The sequence below is a fragment of the Molossus molossus genome, unplaced genomic scaffold, assembly GCF_014108415.1.
Source record: "Molossus molossus isolate mMolMol1 unplaced genomic scaffold, mMolMol1.p scaffold_m16_p_3, whole genome shotgun sequence".
Classification (NCBI taxonomy): domain Eukaryota; kingdom Metazoa; phylum Chordata; class Mammalia; order Chiroptera; family Molossidae; genus Molossus; species Molossus molossus.
Genome location: NW_023425366.1, coordinates 6,334,779 through 6,342,474, shown reverse-complemented (window position 1 = coordinate 6,342,474; position 7,696 = coordinate 6,334,779).

Below are 7,696 nucleotides of genomic sequence, written 5' to 3'. Positions count from 1 at the left end.
GGAGGTGATGCCAGCCTGCAGAAGCCACGCCTACTTTCAGCAGCCAGGCTCAGGAGCGCAAGGCCTTGTGTTCATTGGCAGGCTTTTTGGTCACTGTTTAATTATCACCGTATTGAAACCCACCTGCTCCTGCTACTTAAAATAGCAAAAGCTCTCCAATTCTTACTCTTTCTTGAAATTCATTTTTACTGAAAGTATTACAGATGTTCTCCTTCCCCCCCACCCAAGGACACCCTGCTCCCAGCTCCTCCCCCCGTTCACCCCACCGTTGTCTGTGTCTGTCTCCATTCCCTATTCTTGACATTTTTCTCTCCATTGATTTCCTCCAAGGATGCTTTTTACTGTCTGCATCTTTTTATTAATTAATTTATTTATTCTGTATTTCTTCTAGGAAGATACAAGCTTCATGAAGGCATGTGTCTCCTTTGTTCACAGACACATTTCCATCAACTAGAACCTTTCTTTCCTCCCCACAGGTGCTCGAGGAATAAATTTAATGGATTAATGGGTCATCTACATTATATAAAGAATTAATGCCTTAGTTTGCTTGAACCTCCAAGGTAACATTCTTTAGACATCATCATCCAGATGACTCTTCTGGATGCTCAAAGGACCAGCTACGACTGGGCAGCCTGCAAGGCCAACTGGCTGATGAACTACTGCAAAATTAGCCCATATTCCTTCTATGTCTTTTTTCTTTTCTTTTCTTTATTTTTACTTTTTACCTTCACCTGAGGATATGTATACTGATTTTAGAGAGGGAGGAAGGTTCAGAAAGAGAGAAACGTGTGCGTGAGTGAGAAATAGTGACTGCTTCCCGTGCGCGCCTCAACTGGGGATGGAGACCACAGCCCAGGGCTGTGCCCGGAAATACAACCAGCCGTCTCTGTGGTGTGTGGGATGACACTCCGACCAACTGAGCCCCTGGCCAGGCCAACTCTTAGGTCATTTTTAGTGACCATAGTCTGCATTTTAAATTTTATTAAGCTGATGATAGGAAGAGTGTAGGAAATAGAGTCCAATTAACTAGTTTTGAAATAATGAGATAATATTTCTTGCTTCTGCCTCTTCTTATGTACTGATTCTCCCTAACTCTAAATACTTACTTTCTACTATAAACGTACTGTGATGTAACAATAAGAGTGTCTATTCAGCAGTATGGCTATGTCACAGCCGAAGGCCCTGTTCACATCAGCATTTAGGACAAGGGTTCTTGGCCCTTCCAATGCCCTCTTTTCATACCTAATATTTTATACTAGCCCCATTACTCTCCTGAAATGATGCTCATTGATAGAATAATTTTTTAAAATTTTGTATTTATTGATGAGAGAGAGAGAGAGAGAGAGAGAGAGAGAAAGAGAGAGAGGGAGGGAGGGAGAGACATCACTTGGTTGTTCCATTTATTTATGCATTCATTGTTTGCTTCTTGTTTGCGCCCTGGCCAGGGGTCAAACCCACACCTTTGGCAAGTGGAGACGATGCTCTAACCCAGTGAGCTACCTGGCCAGGGCCTGATAGAATAACATTTTTAAAAAATGAATACCTATAATAGCTTAAGTGTAATATGATTGAGACCTAACAAAGGGCATTTATTCTGAAATAATAATTTAAAAAAATGTATGAGTACCAGTACACAATGATATCCAATTTCTTAATTCTCATTTTCCCCTTAAGAACCCAGTTTGGAGAGATTGGCACCTGCTGGTTGACACTCTTTACGTAAAGAATTCTGCTTCTCCAAGTACATGAGAAGATGCATATCTCTGACCGTATGAATGTACATGGTGTTAGCTGAGTTCTGAAGCTTAAGTTCTGGGAAACATCGACAAGCGTTAGTGTTGAGGCTGCTCTGGGGTAGCAGAAGCCAGCCCCAGACCCGCCCTTAGCGCCCACACCCCCTCCTGCCGAGCCAGTCTTCGTCTGCTGGGGGGGGGGGGTGCTTCTCTTCGGCTTGAGAAGCTGCCTTTGCTGACGAGGCCACATTTCCTGACCTTCCATAACCTTAGTTCCATCCACACCGTCCCCTCTCCAAAGCAGTCACATTCTTTCTGAAGTGACGTGCCCAGGATTTGTATTGGTGCTATTGTTATTACCTCAGAGGTCAGAAAAGTAAGATTAGCTCTAAAAATGTAGGCATCCAACTGTCTCGACGTTTTCGAAAACCTTCCTCCTTTCCAATACATCCTATATTTCTAATACGTGGCAACTGAATTCTTATCACCTACACCTTCTCCCTGTACCTCCCCACTTCCATGGACGTTGAAGACGGACTAATTCCCCCTCATTTCTAACGTGGCTATTTATGAAGACGTGGCTTCACGTGGGATGCCCGTCTCTGCTTCGAGCACACGGTTCAGCCCCATCGTAGACAAAAGCCCAGGGTTATCTGACAGGATTGGCCGCCACAAAGAGATTACTAAGTACATTGTTCAGAGAGGTCCACCAGAAACATCTTTAAAGAGATGGAGGAATCTATGAAAACAAACCCGAAGGAAAGGAAGGAGAATGTGGTACTAAGACATGACAAAAATCAGCCCCTCTGTAATACACTGAATTCTACTTCACACATTCTAAATCCTCATACTCTTCAATGTCACATTCCCCTTGTTCTTTAGAAGTAACACTGTGACACTCTGCACTGTCAAAAAAATACCGAAAGCCCTTTCAGATATGTGTTTGATCTCCCTCAATGTCATTTCCCTCTTTACCTGCGCTGTTCTTGAGTTGTTTCTTCAATGCACATTGTCAGCAAAGAATGTTCCCTTGGGAGCCCCAGGCCTGTGGCCCTGTGAATGCTGAAGCCCCCCCTGGGGAAGTAGTCGGGTCAAAGTCTTGAACTGTGTTTAGCTATGAAAGATGAGATTAGCATCATTCAAGAACTGAGAAGTGAAGTGACTTTGCTTTGACTGGTGGTTAATCCCCCTAGTTTTTCTGACTCTCCGATACAAAATAAATGAATGAAGCCTCGCTTAGAAATGTCCAAGTCCCTGGTTTCCTTATGTAACCTAAGCCTGCCAAGCGTCATCATTTGGGGGGTATAACCCCTTCAGAACTGTCACAACTCATCTTGCAAGAAACCTTGTTTTTCTTTCCCCCATCAAAGAAACATGTGCTTTGAGAGATAAGTTGTGCTGAGACAGGGGCAGGAATCACTTTAGACCAGCTACCAGGACCATTTCTTCACAGAAATAAAGAATGTTATGTAAGCTAAATAATCATCCCTTTGAAGAGAACTATGCAAAAGAAGCCCCACTGAATGGATGTGATCATCATTCTTCTATAAGCGTTAAAAAAAAAAAAAAGTCAGGTTGGATGTAAAGCTATAGAGTTATTAGATCTTTATAGGCAAACATCGCAGATCTTTAGAATGTTAGGAGTTTGAGGTGGGAAGCTGTACATATCTAAGACTCTTACAACAAGTCTAGAAGACCTTCCTAGACAATCATGAGCCACGTATAAACACACCCACATTTGGTCTGTGATAACAAACAGCGATGCCAAACTAGATTATTTATGGTATCAAGAAAACAGGGCTTCCAACGAGTTTCGGTTAACTCCCAAAGGGGATTTATTGATAAACCAGAGTTGACAATATTCAGTTCACCTTGCTCCAGTCAGGCTCCGGAATCGGATGGTTCAACAGATGTTGATTTGTGCAAGGGTGTCGAGCATTAATGAGGCGATGACTGTTCAGAGAACATTCACTTGAATCTATCCATGTTTACAGGCCAGTCTAGTTAATACGTATTCGATTCTTGGTACGAAGATGTAGAGAGACTGGATTCTATAGCCTGTATTCAAACCTTTTACCTATTGAATAGTTCTCAAGGGAAATACTTCATTACACCAGATACCAGAATACCCTACTCTGATCAACTCGGAACTGCACCTTTTTAATAGAACTGAGAGTAGTCAAGAATGACAAGCAAACCAAGCATCATAAAAGCAATAGTACTCTCTTCTAAACAATGATAAGAAATGGTTCTTTTTCTGGCAACAAAAGTGTGACCCTGACGTTAATTCTCCAGGCTGGAAAAGCTCATGCGTGTTCAGCCCTGAAGCTCTGAAGGAAATGATGATGAACACAGGGACAAATACGAACGGGAAAGGAAGTTGCTCCCGGAGAAGGAAGGGACGTGGACTTTGGTCAAGAACTCCAGAACAGGTGGAGGAAGGGAACGGGTGCTCTGGCCCCTTGGCTCTGAGGATCGGGCAAGGTAACTTATTCTTTCTGTAGTTCCCACTTCAAAGCAGGAGTTCTCTTCTGACTGACTGCGTGGTTGTTCAGTTTATGAAATTTAGATGCCAGCTTTTAAATGAATCAAAATTGCTTAAGGACGTCACCGCTGTCGAGTGCCAATCACAGGGACACTTCACCTGAGCACCACAGCGAATCACCTGTGCCCCTCCCTATTTTCCCGGCACAGGACATACTGAATGGAGCTATAGAGCTGACGTAATGATGCGGGGCCTGTGGCCGGTCTCACTTGCTTACACTTCTTCCCATTTCATTCAGGGCTCAGACTAACTATTGATGCCCACATCGAAATTTCCTGAAAGGACCACAGTTCTTTTGTATTCAAGAGCATAAGTAATTTTTTAAATGAGTGGAGCATGCAGAAAATATTTGCCCGGAGTAGTGCGTGGGAACAAAACGCCCACGAGTGTGTTTTATGGCACACATTCTAGAAGGGAAAGGTGTAAGGGAGAAACCTGGTTCCAGCAGTTTGATGTTATACATGATGAATGTGAGGGTCCATAGAAACACAGCGGCATAGCAAAATTAACAAATATAAATACTTAAGTTGAAAAAGAAGACATGGAGACTTTAAAACTAAGTCTGAACGATAACAGAGATTGTTTGTACTTTGAAGAGCCAGTACTTCAGGAGTTGAAATAATACACCTGAAATTCAAACCAGATCCCATTGTTTAAACCCCCCAAGTCCTTTAGGAATTATTCTGGGAACCTGACTGTGTACTTGGTAGGGCCCTACATGTGTTGCGCTCATTTACGTCTGTAAATGGCAAATTAGCCACCATTTTAAGGTGAAGCAACAACTCATCAGGGAAACACGCACTTCCTGAGTGTTTGCCGACATCTGGGGACTGGCTGCGACCTGCTGAGTGCAGTGCATGGCCACTCCGGCCGTGTACCCCAGTTCCCAGGCTCCTTCACTCCCTGCAAAACTTCATCTCAGGCTTTTGGGTTTGTTTCGAAGCCCACTTGTGTAGGGAGGTAGTACCATCAGGCAAAGCCTTTAGAAGGCCCAAGGCTGTCATAAAATAGGTTTGCATCTGTAAATTAGAGGGTGATTATTTCTCATCCCATGTCCAGCGATACCACAGTCTTACACTGGAGACCCATAAGCTAAGGAATTACAGAGAATTCCTTAGAACTCAGTTCGCACTGTAAAGAAGTGGTCAGACACAGGCCTCGCGGGAAACCCATGTTCTACGTCAATTCCGTTCCTTCTACACTTACAGAGTATCTATAATTAATGTCGTGATTATCCAGTATTAGCTTCTTGAAAACCTTATGATGTGAATATGGAAAGACAGAGTCAAATCTTTACTCATGAATAAAACAAAATGGTTGATTGTATTGATAAAATAAAATATTCATGATTTTAGTTGATTTTTGTTGAATTTATTAATAATTTTATATATTTATATTTGTATGGCTTTGAGCAAAGACAAAAGAAGTACTCTAACTCGTCCCTGATCATACAGTTGTAAGAATCAGCTAGTCTAGTATTCTCTCAGCAGCAGAAAGACCGATCTTTTCAATAACACATTTCTTTCTGTACAGATTAAAACTCCATACTCATGGGCTTAACTATGTACAGAGAAAAGAGGTCACTTTTCAAATAGCAATTGACTTTCATATTACAGGAATGTGAGTCAATTTTTTCTTAACCTAAGTATATATATTCATACATCTATGTATATAGTTTACCCTGTACCACTTTGTTAGTTTAACATATAAACCTTAGCGTTTTGTCCATTCTGTTACAAAGGGAATAAAAATGTATGTTTGCACTGAAAGGCCATGCAATTCGATTCTGCTTGGTTCCCAATAGTCCTCGAAATAAAAAACCAAAAATTTATATATTATATAAAAATATTTCACTACCAAACCCATTAGTCCTATCAAATGTAAACCTTTAATAATTTAAAGGATCAATACATGATCTTAATAAGTTGAAGTTAAATCTCAATCTTTTAATAAAATAAAGGAGTTTTGTACTGATATGTAAATGGTCTTGCAGCTTCCCCGCAGGTCCTAGGTCGACGGAACAATCCCATCCTCACACCATTCCTGACATGCTACCTATGTCACCAGCATGTTAATGATAACATTACGTCGACTAGCATTGCTGATCCACAGAAGCTGGGATCGGTGAGAATTAAACATAACAACTCATTTTGGTATTATAGGTATTTTTTCCTTAAAAGGCAGAACAGGCAGCATGGATTCGTTTTTGAGTTTTTGTTTTGTTTTCTGTCCTCAAGTCTATCTGGAGGTCCTCCCCGTTTAACGTGCGATCTTGCTTACGTTCTTCTTAAAGGTCTCCACCAGCGTCAAAGGTATCAGAAACCTCCATTTGGGTCATTCTCTTAACGTGGGTTGTTTACAGAAGTCAGTTACCGGGAATCTTCCAATTGCGTTCCAGTCACCCACCACATCCGGGAGACACATTAGGCACAAGTCATCACTAAGGGACTTCGTTCGGAAGAAGATCACGGAAAGAGTTAAGGAAACAGACAAGTAAACAAACAAACAATGATCACATTCAGTTTGACCCTGCTTTCTGTTACCATGTCTAGATGCTTCTCAGCACATTCACAGCAACAAACGTCCTACCGAAGGGCTATGTTACCCCATATGCCCTTAGATTTCCTAGTCCTTGGCTACAATATACGTAGGGCAAAGTGTGTGCTCCCAGACATGATGCTCGAAGTATTTATTTCTTTAAATCAACACCACAGCAAACTGCCAACTACAGTGAAGACAGAACACACTGGCAACTCCAAATCAAGCTGTGGTTTACAAATCATTATTTAAATAATAACAAGAGCAGCAGCAATAATAATAGTAATAATATTAAAAGAAAGTGAAAACCTCACTTCTAGACTTAAGTTAGAGATCAAAGTCAGCCTTACAGGAATTTTACGATAGGCAATTAATAAAATTGTTATACTTTTCTAGAAATGAGAAATGCTGTAAGCCTTGTCCTATAATGACTGCTTTCAACCTTTTTTTTCCCCCCGAAAGCATGCAGGGACTGTTTTCAGATGCTGGATTATGGCAAGAAGGAAGAAAAGCAATGGTTTTTGGTGTAATACAAGCAATTTGTAGAATCGAGCACACAATTTTGCATAAAACATTGCAGGTCAAAATAACATTGTAGGTTTCAAGCCATTGCATTACAGTTGAATAATTGCCACAATTAGGTTTTGTAAAATTGAAAACTCTAAGTTTTGAAGTGAAGCAATAAAACTAAATTCTTAAACGATGACTTTGACTTTCATATAGCACAGAATAGCTATTTTTATTTGGGTTGAAAAAGTTATTTACAACTAACATTGATTGAGTCTTGGTAAAAGTCCAATAACACATGAAGAGAAATATCCCTCCGCTAATTGAGAGATCGATGGACATGTTTGAGGTTAGAGATATTCCTAAAAGTGGC